General features: G+C 41.0%; 1 long non-coding RNA gene across 2 annotated transcripts; it reads right to left on the bottom strand.

Moving 5' to 3' along the window:
• Positions 1-641: 641 nt before the first annotated feature.
• Positions 642-12,960, bottom strand: LOC140621345 (uncharacterized). Of its 2 annotated transcripts, XR_012021058.1 has the most exons (4): positions 12,862-12,960; positions 3,629-3,790; positions 3,188-3,245; positions 642-870 (listed from the first exon to the last, which is right to left on the bottom strand). It is a non-coding gene; the product is annotated as an uncharacterized lncRNA (long non-coding RNA). The 2 variants fall into 2 exon arrangements; XR_012021057.1 differs by lacking the exon at positions 642-870 and having other exon boundaries at positions 2,611-3,245.
• Positions 12,961-13,089: the final 129 nt, after the last annotated feature.

Genomic DNA, 13,089 nt, shown 5'->3' with positions numbered 1-13,089 from the left:
GGACCCAAAGGGCTACTGGCTGGGCACCAGCATCTGCTACAAATGCCTTTTTACCTTGCAGAATGTGCAGGTTGTTTCAGGTCATGGGAAACACTGGTATCTGTTGGGCATTGCATAGATAAATAATGCTAACAATCTGGATAGACATGGCCCTGGAAGAGGAGACAGGAACAAGTAAAGTTCTATGGAAGAAAAGGCCTGAGCACTGACTGGACAACAGATCAAAAACTGGATCTCAAGTCCAGTGCTCACAAGGGTTTCATTTTGAGTTTTGACCAAGCTGGGAAAGAAGACAGTAAGGTTGATGAAAGATTCTGAAAACTAAAGGAAAAGTATCTCCAGTTTTTTCCATGAAACTGATGGCTAAAGGTACACAGTGTTCTTCTCACATAGAGCAATTGGAAATAGGTAACCTATACCCAATGGCAAAACCGATGGGCAGCATCTGGATATTGAATGTGTTTCAAGAGCTGAATGTAACATCGGAGACAACATCCCTTTCAAGAGCTCCAAATTAGAGTCGCCTCTGGAGGACACCAGAAAGATGTGCTACCAGCCTTGTGCCGGCAGAGCTGGGAGCTTAGAAGAGCTTCCCACTGATAAGGAGTGAGAAGAAATGAAAGAAGCAGTGGTTGCTCAGCTGATGTGGGCATTTTAATGTAAGAAGGCTTCTCAGAAGTTTCATGTGGCGAAAAGATGAGGATGCATTTCATAGAAATTAATACTCGCAGAAGCAAGCACTTTCTTCAGTTTGGGTCTGCCACGCAGCCAATGCAAAGACAAGATTCAACATGCAAGAGATGTCTTAGGGGAAAGAACAGGAGGAGATGGAGATGCGACAGACTTCACACCATGTTGTAGGTTTGACACCTGTGGAAAAAGAGAAAAAAGGAGGACAGATTGGATAAGGAAGAGTTTTGGAGTGCAGCAGAGTTCCAAAAATTTTGGAGTAGGCCACTAGGGCCCTAACACCCTGCCATACTCTGCTTTTGGCTGGTGCTGTCCACAAAAAAGTTTGGCATCGGTGTGCACAGTGCTCTCAACTGCACTCCCACAAGCAGGAGATCTCAACAGTGCGTTTCTGTGCTCATCACATGCTCATACGATGCTTACTATGTGCTAGGCTGTTAATCCTCACTCAGTGCTCACATCAAACCTGTGCCATGGCACTAGTGTTAAGTTTTTTTTTTTTAATTTATTTTTTATTGGTGTTCAATTTACTAACATACAGAATAACCCCCAGTGCCCGTCACCCATTCACTCCCACCCCCCGCCCTTCTCCCCTTCCACCACCCCTAGTTATTTTTTCAAATGATTTTATAACAGAGAATACTAGTGGACTCTGTCCTAGTAGTTATAGTGTCTATATCAATTCTGTTCCAACATTATTCTTTACTGCCATTTTTTTACTATTATTGTTTTATTTATATGTTTCCAATTCCCATTTTAAAGTGTGTATTTTCTAGATCGTTATTGTGCAATAGAACTTTCTGAGATGATGGGGAAAATTCTATATCGGTATTGTTCAGTACAATAGACACTGGCCACATGAGGCTACCAAGTAGTTGAAAGGAGGCTAGGGAGACAATAGAACTGATGTCTTCATTTTTAAAAAATTTTTCATTAATTTCATTTTAATTTGAAAGGCTAGTTTTAAAGCCATATGTGGCTAGTGGCTACTGTACTGGATAGTGCAGCTTTTAACCAAGAAAACATGGAGCACCATGACTGTCTCCCCAAAACCTCAGAGAGTGTCTTTCACCACAAGGAGGAATAAATAGTGATCTGGGTGTAGACCCCTGCCTCATACATTCAGAATAATTTGTCAGGAGATCAAGAGCAAAGCCATGTCTTGGGCATAAAGTCCCATTAGCCAGGCTGAGAAGACTGAAGTACAAAGCCACAGGGAGATTTCAATTCATAATAGAAATAACTGCCATGCCAAGCTTCTGGAGTCAACGTGACCAACACAGTCTTTCTCAACACCAGGTTGCCCAGGAATTGGGTAACCAAAGAACTTACACAAATTTACATTATGAAATTATATCATTCAACCCAATTTTAAAAAGTAGGCAAAGGGCTTGAATAGGCATTTCCCCAGAGAGGATACATAAATGGCCAATAAGCACATGAAAAGATGTTCATTATCAGGAATCATTCCTGAAATATAAGTCAAGACTACAATTGGATGCCACTTCACATGCATTAGAATGGCTATTATCCCCGCTCCAAAAAAAAAAAAAAAAAAAAAAAAAAGAAAGAAAAGAAAAGGAAAGAAGTGTTGGTAAGGATGTGTAGAAATTGGTTTCCTTCTGGGAACGCAAAATGGTGCAGCCACTATGAAAGGCATGTTGGCAGTTGCTCAAAAGTTAAATATAGAATTACCACATGATCCAGCAATTCCCTTTCTAAGTATATACCGAAACAAATCAAAACCAGGGACTCAAACACATGTTCACTCATGTTCACAGCAGCATTACTCACAAGGTGGAAACAACCCAAATGCCCAACAAAAGATTGATGAATAAACAAAATGTAGTATAGATAACAGTAGAATATAATCCACCCTTAAAATGGAATAAAACTCTAGGGGCGCCGGAATGGCCCAGTTGTTTAAGTATCTGCCTTTGACTCAGGCCATGATCTCAGGGTCCTGGGATCGAGCCCTGAATCAGGCTCTCTGCTTAGCAGGAAGTCTGCTTTTCCCTCTCCCTCTGCTCCTCCCTCTTGCTCTCTCAGTTTCTCTCTCTCAAATAAATAAATTAAAAGAAATATTTTTAAAAAGGAATAAAACTCTGATGCATGCTGCAACATGAGTGAACATTGAAAACATTATCCCAAATGAAAGGAGACAAAGGGACAAGTACTGCATTTTCCACTTATTTTAGGTATCTAGAATAGGTAAATTCAGAAAAGCAAAGAGTAGTCCTTGTCAGGGGCTAAAAGGAGAAGAAATGGGGAGTTAGTATTTAAAGGAGACAGTTTCCGTTTGAGATGATGAGAAAGTTCTAGAAATGGATAGTAGTGATAGTAATTGTGACTATAACTAATGCCACTGGACTGTACACTTGGAAATGGTTAAAATTGTAAATAATAGGCTATATGTATATTTACCACAATAAAATTGTTTTTAAAATAAGAAATTATATCCAAAAAACACTAAAATTCAAAAGGTATATGACCAAACCATTTCTTCCTGTGGTTAGAACATGTACTTGAAAACCCGCTTCATCATCAGAAGGTTCCTGGGTAAAAAAAAAAAAAAAAAAAAGTTGCTGGGTGATCATGGCATTGGACTGGGGTGGGGGGGCGGGCAGAGAAATGCTTAGTGGAAACAATCTTACCAGTGGGTCAGCTCCCTTCCCCTTTATCCATCCTCTCAAAAGCTAGGCCTGGGGCAGTGGGACCAGACAACTGGAAACCCAACTGGCTCCTCCCCAGGCCACAGAGCTTAGGTGAGCAGTACCCACATTCCTCTACTGACTTGACTTTTCATTACTTACAGTGGTGACTGGCCTACTTTTTCTGACTGATATGTTCTTTCTTTAATCATGCTCATACTTGCAACAAAATTAAGGTTAACAACCCCAATGCCTGAAAATTGTTCTATCTCTTGAAAATAACATACTTTTATCAGCTCTGATCTGTCTACTGCTTATTTCATCAGTTAGAAGTTCTCATCTGGGGGAAGGTAGGACGAGTCTGTACAGAATCTTAACAGCAGGAAGCACAAGAATCTGTTGACCTCGTGGACTCATGCAAAAGAATTAGAGCCATCTGCATCTTTTGCCTGTGCAGGAGAAGACGGAAGACATCAATGAGGATCATTTGAAGAGCTTCACATGCCACATAATAGATAAAGTGCTGTACAAAAGATTAGGACAGAATTATTGCCATTAATAAATAAAGATGAAACAACAGAGACAGGCCTAATTTGCTCGGTTCCACTCGATATATCTTTCAAATCACCTACACCTTGTCCTCCAAGAGATTTATGATGCTAATAGTTAAGCATTATTCCTGCCATGGGGCACAGAATATTGCACAGAGCCTGGGGAAGGCAGAGCTTGCACAGGGGAATGTTCTCGTTCTTGAAGAAATATATGTCCACCTCAGGAGTTCACATAGAAATACAAAAATTAAATCTAGAGTCATTTCCAGGGCAGTGATTTCTTTAAGCCTGCAAGCAAAGTGTGATATAATTTACAGCAGAAGGATTTATGCCATCACAGCTGAAAAATCTTACTAGAAATGTATATCCATATGTATTGTCATTTTTATTTAAAATGACATTTTTCAGCCGGTAGCACCAAAGCATAATCTGTGGTTTGAACTTTTAGATAAATGTTTAAGTTTCTCTTGTACAGTGTTTAATATTTTGTATGCTATGTGAATGGGGTGTAGAGTTAATAACCTTACTTCCTTAACTAATGCTTTATTTCATTTTCTTACTTACAAAATATGTTTCTTGCTTACAAAATATGTTTATCAATGTGTGCATTGATTTTTGCCACATACATACAGATTTTCACACTCAAATGTTAGCTATGCCATAACGCTTTTGTTCTTTTTAATATTCAAAGTTAATATCTGATTGACCCAATTCTCTACAATTGTGGGTAGAGTTGCATAAAAATCCAGAAACTGAGAAACTTATTTTTCAGCACATTTTACTTTGTGTGTATTTATAAATACTAATCTGATATAGTTTTTAATCTAATTGCTTTTTACTTGTTACAAAATTTAACATCTCAAATCACATCACACACCTAAATTATTGTTTTGCATTTTATGTAAGCCTTTTTGCCAATGTTCTGAACTATTGAAAAAATTGAGTTATCAATAGCATTTTAAGTTAATTCCTCACTTTTAAAACAGTTTAAGGTTTATAGAACAGAACCCTGAGCACAGAGTACAGAGAGTTCCCATAAAACCCTCCCTTTATAGTATCCCCTAGCATTAATTAATACATTGTATTAGTGTGGCCCATTTGTTAAAGTTGATTGAAGTTTCTAGGTTATATTATGGTTTACACTTGGTGTTTTACAGTTCTAATTGTTGACAAATGCAGGGTCACCCTGTCATACATAATAGTTTCACTAAAGCCGTGAAAATCTGTGCACAACCTGCTCCTCCCTCCCTACCCCTCATCCTCAAACCTCCAGCAGCCACTGATCTTTTTCTAGTTTTTACACTTTTGCCTTATCCAAAGTGTCATATAGTTGGACTCATTCAATATGTAACATTTCCAAACTGGCTTTTTCACTTAGCAATATGCATTTAAGTTTTCTCCATGTCTGTAGCTTCACAGCACAGTTTTGAATAATATTCAATTGTATGGATGAACCACATCCTGAAGGACAGTTTGGTTGCTACCAGTTTGGGAAATTATGAATAGAACTGCTATCCACATTCAGTGTGCTGGTTTTGGTGTGAACATAAGTTTTCAACCCATTTAGGTAAATACCTAGGGGTGTGATTCCTTGATCAGATGGTAGGTCTATATTTAACTTTCTAAGAACTGCCAAGCCAATTTCCAAAGCGGCTGTATCATTTCACATTACCACCAGCAATGACAGAGAGTTCCTGTTGCTTCACTTTCTTATCAGATATGTTACTGTAGGTTTTATTTAACCTTTTCAATAGTTGGGTGATGGTCAATTAGCACTTTATATTAGTAGAAAGACCTGACTGTGGTATTTGTACTTTACTTTTTTAAAGATTTATTATTTATTTATTTTAGAGTGAGAGAGTATGAGCAGAGGGAGAGGGAGAGGGAGAGAATCTTAAATGGACTCTTTGCTCTGCATGGAGCCCAACATGGGGCTGGATATCTTGACCCTGAGATCATGACCTGGGCAGACACCAAGAGTCAAGACACTCAACTGACTGAGCCACCCAGATGCCCAGGTATCTGTACCTTAATTTTTTTTTTTTTAATTTGAGTAGAGTTGACACAACATTGCATTAGTTTCAGGTATAAAACATACTGATTGAACTTCTCTATATGTTATGCTGTGTTCACCTCAAGTGTAGCTACCACCTATCACCATACTTTTTAAGATATAATGGAAAGGGTGTTTTATTTCAAGTTAAAGTCCTTTGCAATGATTGCAAGTAATTGGTTGTATACGAACACCATGGAGACAGAGGTTTGGGTGTTTTTCCATTCACACTTTTTCAGGTTTTATAGCCATAGTTCATTAACAGTTTCTTGGGTGAGAAAGCCAATGATATGACCCTGCAAATAACCATTGATGGTGTTGACACAAAGCTCTTAGAGAACTTAAATCCTATCTGAATACAAGCTGGGAAATGATTTCATGGCCCCTGCTGAGGATATTGATGACTTTTGACAATATTGTGATTAAGATTATGACCAGGGACCCAAGCATACCTGAATCCTACCTTGCCAGACACCCTTCCTCCAATGGCCTTCCCAAAGAAGTTATTTACCAAGAACAATAGCAGATGGAAGTCAGAGAGTACTGTATGACTAACAGCTCTTCAAGCTCTTCCTGTTGAGCTGGTGTGAAGATTAAGCTGGAGGTTTGGAAGAATCACACATCCACAAGTCCACACATCTTCTCACACATGATGGGGCCCAGGGTGCAAAATGACCACCCAGGTCCAATCCATCTCTGCCTTTTGTTTGTCTTCCCTCTAGGTCATCTTCATTCTCCATGAATCTCTCTGCTGGGGGAGCCTGCATATCCAGGTGTACACCCCACCTGCTTAGCAACCACAGAAGAGAGTGTTCTTTCTCCATAGGCCCAATGTCCTAGGATAATCTTATCTTGTCTGATTTGGATCACATGCTCATTCCCAAACCTATCTCTGAACAGGATTGTGGAGCAACTTATGTCTCCACTCCAGGAAGTAGGTCAAGGTACCTTTAGAGTCACATGGACAAGAAGTGGAGAAATAACAGTTCCCCCAGAAGAAAAATGGTATAGTGCCAGCAAAACAATGAGAAAAGGGGGACAGGAAAAGACAACAGGTAGCTACTATACCCCCATATCCAATTTTTGGAAATAGCATACTTGGGCATGCAAGAGACAGAGAGAAGAGAGAAACAGAGAGGCATAGTGAGCATCCAGTAAGTAGTTGTTGAAGGTATGAGCCTCTTTCTTGGCTCTGGTGCTTAGCCTGTATCACTGTATTCATCAGGTTATAGATAGTTCAGGGCTTGTGACTGTCCCCTTCACTTACCCCTGAACATCCAGTAGGCAGGGATGTGCTCTTATCATCTCTAGACATTTCACATGGAAACTGATCTTAGTAGATACCCAGCAAGAGTTGTGGAATAAATTTTCTTTTTTTAAGATTGTATTTATTTATTCATGAAAGACACACAGAGAGAGGCAGAAATGCAGGCATAGGGAAAAGCAGGCTCCTTGCAGGGAGCCCAATATAGGACTCGATCCCAGGACCCCAGGATCATGACCTGAGCGGAAGGCAGACGCTTAACTACTAAGCCACCCAGGCATCCCTGGAATGAATTTTTAAGGAGACATAGGGTCTACATGAAATATCCTTCAAGATGTTTGCCGTAAAATTCAGAAAATGATCCAGGGGAAAGTCAACAAACCTGGGTTCTCTCTCAAAGTACAAGCCAAAGGATATCTCAGCACAATGTGACCCTGCATTATTTGTTAGGCTTGTTTTCCTAATGCAACCACACAATCTGAATAAGGTGTTGGGAAATATGTTATCTTGTGAATGAGACAGCATGACTTTGTGGAGGCAGTACAGGCTTGAGCATCAGATGGCCTAAAAGCATAGCTTCGCCACTTAGCAGAACTTGGAGAAATGACTGAACTTCTGGCATCTTCTGTTTCCTCATGTGTAAGGATTTGTAGGTTGTATGTAAAGTGGCTCAGTAAATGTTGGCATTTCCTGGCCTTGGAAGGTACCTGCTATGACTTCCTTGTTAGGCTGCTAAGGGACCCAAGATGGCACTGGGGAGACCCCAGATACTCAGTGGCAAAACACCTCTGCTGAAGGAAGCAGTTGTTGGAAGCAGGAGATGACCATCAGCCTGGGAAGCCTTGGTTCCCTGAATTCTCCTTCTCTGTCTACTCTCTGTTCCTTTATTTTCTGTTTCTTATGGAATCAGACTCAATGGGTAGCCTAACTCTCACATGAAGATGAAATTCCAGGGTAAAGAGTCTTTGGATCCAAGGAACACTCTGGTTCATCAGTTTATAGATGTGATCAATGTTCCTTGTTACCTTCTCCTCTCTATTTCTGCTGATGATAATCCCTCTGCCATCCAACCTGAGAAAATTCTGATATGTTTCCAGGACACAATTCTCTCTTTTGCCCCATCTGTCTTTAAGATTGGGGTCATTATATTTTTTAAGTAAACCAGGCAATTTAATGAGGAAAGAGGAATCTGACAACCAGATGATTCTACGGGGAAGAAAAACAAAACAAAACCATAAAATCAATTGGTGGAGTAAATTGGTTGCAAAGTTCATCTTACAAAACAAAACCTGTTGCTCCATTTGTTAATGACTCCTATGTTCATGTTAATCTCCACCTATGTTTCTTGCCTTTTTTGACCACTTCCTTGGTGTGTTGCCCCCCACTCTATCTATGCTATTAATTCTATCTCATCATCATAGTTGTACCTTATGTTATTTCAATCCCTTATTTTTTGATGGCTAATTTTATTTTTTCCATTTTTTTCCAATTAGTTTTGTGCTCCTTCCATTCCTCATATTTCTGAGCATAATGAGTAGGAAATGAGGCTCTGTTTGCCAAGTAGTCCCTTGATGCCCAGAACTTTATGGGTTCTTTCTGTTTCCATGGGTGGAAGCACTATCCTAGGTGTTTGGGACAGAGGAGGACATTGAAAATACAATCAGGAGATCAATGGACCCAAGTGCCACAAGGAAGACCAGGTTCCAGGAGTGTGATCAAGGCACAGGTGTAGGTTGGTTTGCTAGTGGACAGAAAATGTTCCAAAAGGGAGTGGCTCTCGGCTGCTACTCCTTCCACAGTTATGGGTCTTAGCCGGAGGAAGAACTATCTTGGAATGGACAGGGCATTTAACTATAATTCCAAAGAATTTCTGCATAAACAAATCAAGGTACCATTTGAGAGTTCTGCTTGGGCAGAGAAAAGTTGTTTCACTCTGTTAGGAGGGACCCAGAATGGGTAGAACCCAAAAGGTGCACTCAGGGCACATGGCAATTTTTCTCAGAGGTACTGGGCTGTCTCATTTTCATGAAGCGGGCTAGAAAGATCTCTAGGACTTCTCTATAAGAGGTAAGGTCACTGCAGACATTCAGCTGATGCCATTTATTGTGGTTGCAGCCCCCTCCACCTTATAAAGAGGGCAAGCAGTCTTCTCTTCCATCCAATGGGTATCTGTTTGCACAGCATGATCCCAAATAGGGGACGGCTAAAACCCTTTCATGGGAACAGACTCATTCAGAGCTTACAACTATGATCTCTAGGTCTTGTTCAGTATCGTTGTCTCTTCTCCGACATTGATAAAGCACGCATAAAGTGGTAAGTCCAGTAGGAAGTGCAGAGAAGACCTAAATCTTCCGTTCTATTGGTTTGTCCATTAATATGGCCACTATATTTGCCTATAGTGCAAATGTTCCTATATTATCCATTAACAGGAGATGCTGCAACTGGAGCATCCCTGACCTAGAGATCGTGGGTGATAAATGTCAACCAATCAAAAGCAGGAAAAGCTAGATGCAGAGTACTTTCTTCCAAGGGGCATACATGGGATTGACTATAGATCCCACCACACAAAATAGACTTTTCCTGCAAAAGTTGCCATAGCTCATGAAGAGTGCTTTGGGTAAAACTGAACTTGCTTTCCGAGATGCAACAGTTAGACCCAGGTCAGGAGCTTGATCTGAAGCAAAAATGTGGTCTGTGTAGGTGGGGAGCCAATTGCTCCCAATAGGACAATGGAACTCAGCTTCTGCCTAAGGTTAAAATTTGCCTGTGCAGAGATGCAACATGTTCCTCCATAGCAAAACCCAACATGCTCATGATCCCTTATTTCTTCTGGCAGTGGAGACAAAATAAACTTGACTCTGTCAGGCAGCTCAGTAACTTCTGGTTTAAAATTTCTGGGAAAATGCTCAAACAATTCAGAGTTGTGGTACTTAATCAATAGCTGCACATCACATGTTTTGATATGAAAATGCACTATTTCCCAAGGGATCTACTATACCATCAGGCAGTCTTTGCACATCTGTACACACTCCAATGGGGAAGGAAGTGCTGAGTGACTGGTGCTGGGGCAAGGCTAAGAAGGCTGCCCTGCAGAAGCTCACAAACTGGAGGGAGGAAGCAGAAGGAGCAGTAGGAGGTGGTGGTCTGGATACAGAGTGAAATCAGAGTAGTTTCCTCTAATTTACCACAAAAAAAAATTAAGTGCAAAGATTGGCATCTTATAAACTAGAGTTTATTAAAGAAAAAAAGTAAAACAATTTTCTTTAAACAAGAAATGAATGTATACACTCTAGAAGAATACCAAGGGTGGGAATCTACTCAGTTGAGGTGGCAATCTGGAAACTTTTGGAACAAGTGTTCCAAAAAATTCTGAGAATCTTGCTGAAAATGACAAGGATGCTGATCGGCAATGTCCAGGACAACTTGTCCTCCCAGGAGCCCTCTGGTCAGGTTTCCTCCTCTAGTGTCAAAGAGAGGCACTCTCAGAGGGCTGGGCTTTGTTCTCCCAGTTCCGATGGGGAGCCATGGAAGATTGCACAGCCGAAAGGACAATAGACTCAGAGCCATGAAACCACTTCTGTGGTCAGGACACACAGCATCCATGTGGCCATGGTCTCAGTTTAGAGTGAAGGGCAGAGTAAAAGTAAGAGAGGTGCTGAATCTCAAAAGAAAGCAAGTTTAAACCATAAAAAGCTAGAACTTTATGCTAAATGTAACAGGAAGCCACTAAAGGAGTTGTATTGGGGCAACAATGGATCAGATTTAGGTATGCGAGTCTCAGGCGAAAGAGGACAAGAGAATGGAAAAAGGAGATTCTTTCCCAAACATTTTTAGTGGAGCATAAAATGGCTTAAATTTCCAGTTGCATATGGGGGCATGATGGAAGAAGGGGAGTCAAAAGTCACACCTTTTCCTATTGTGTATAGGGCGTGTCATGATGATGCCATCCACAGGAAGGCAGAGTAAATTGAGGGGGTGGAAAGGGAAATGAAGATGAGATTCACTGGGGACATAGAGGATGGGGGGAAGAGGAGGAGCACTATTTTTGCCCCAAGCAAACTTTCTCCATAATGTGTACAAGGGAGGTGGTGGGTCAAGGATGGGTCATTTTGTAAGCAACAATTTTGATCCCTTGTGACCTTCCTGCTCTTTCCTCCCCAAGGGAGCTGGATTGGAAATATGAAGTTCAAGAACTGTATTTACTAGTGGGCAGGGTCAGTGTGCCTCAAAGACAGATCTCTTCTTCGCCTCCTCCTCAGTGCAAAAGCCTTCTGTTTGCCTGTCACCCCACTCCTGTCTCCTTGCAGCTGGCCTCCTGGGAATGCATACAGGAGGTATGCATCTGGGTGCATACACCAGTGCACCAAGGATGGATGCACATGGCATAGAGGCCTCATTTAGTTGTAACAATTAAAAAATGTATTCATTTTTGTCATTATAACAAATTACCACAAATTTGGCTCAAAATAACTGAAATCATTCTCTCACAGTTCTGGAGGCCAGAAGTCTGAAATTAGAATCACTGGACCATAATCAAAGTGTCAGTGGGGTTGTGCTCCAGGGGCTTAATGGAGAGTCTGTTTCTGGCTTCTTCTACCTTCTGGTGGCAGCCAGCATTCCCTGACTTGTGGCCACATCATTGCAATTTCAAAGCCAGCATCTTTGAATCTCTCTCTGCTCTGTCTTCAGGTCACCTTCTCCTCTGCGAGTTGTCCAACCTTGCTCTACCTCCTTCATATAGAGAATGCATGTGATGCCATTTAGGACTCACCTGGATAATCCAGGAAAATCTGTCTGTCGCACTACCCTTAATTTAATGATATCTGTAAGGATGCCTTCTTACCATATGAGGTCACATTCACAGATTCCAGAGATCAGGGCACAGATGTGCTTTTGGGGAGCTATTTTTCCAGTCTCCCCCAAAAGCCCTACTCTGAGCACAGGTCAAACCTGTGTCCCCATTAAAGTGTCCCAGAAGCCATGCATTTGAGAGGGCACTGGGAATTTGTCTAGCCATTAATATAATATTTTGGTCTCTATTTGGAAAGCAACCCTTTGTGTGTTTATTACATTGACCAGAATCAAGGAAGGAAGGAAGGAAGGAAGGAAGGAAGGAAGGAAGGAAGGAAGGAAGGAAGGAGGGAGGGAGGGAGGGAGGGAGGGAGGGAGGGAGGGAGGGAGGGAGGAAGGAAGGAAAGAATCTCAGGCCTGGAATTCTTTTTCTAATCTCCTTGACTGAACCATAGAAAATTCTATTAGAAGCTGCCACTGGTTGTGAATGAAGTTGGTCCTGAGAACTTTCAGATCATTGATACTTTCGTAAAATCGGTATGATAAGAACTGATAAAGATCATTTCTAGGATTGTTTTCAAATTACAAATCAGTGCAAACTTCCACTCAACGGGCCTCGAAAAAAATTTTTCTAGAACAAGAGCCCTCTGTATTGTGAGGGCTACATTTAGTTCTGGAACAAACTTGCCCTAATTAGATTAGAAAAGAATTCTGACTAGATTTTACTACAAAGAAGCAAGGTAACAGTTATGGAAGAGCCAAGTGGAACTTCAGCTGCGAAGAGTCTTTTTTGAGCTCTGTGAAAGCCAGGGGAGAGACGAAGACTGTTTGTCGTAAATTCTGTGCTAGTGATATTCTCACCTTCAATTCTTTCCACATGTTTGTGAAGCCTTTGTTCTACCTCACTGACTTTCTGACTTCTGTGGCACATCTCGGAGTGTCTCTGTTTGGAATAGTAAGACAAACACTTGTGACATCACTTTTCCTCAAACCATCATCAGAGAACTTCCAATCAACCAGGCCAGTGCTTTTTAATTTTTATTTTTTTCTATTTGTCTAAATTTGGGTGGGGTGGGGGGAGAGGGGATA

Source organism: Canis lupus, chromosome 30 (assembly GCF_048164855.1).
Source record: "Canis lupus baileyi chromosome 30, mCanLup2.hap1, whole genome shotgun sequence".
Classification (NCBI taxonomy): Eukaryota; Metazoa; Chordata; class Mammalia; order Carnivora; family Canidae; genus Canis; species Canis lupus.
Note: the sequence above shows the minus strand (reverse complement) of the source record. Positions and strands in the feature narration are given on the sequence as shown.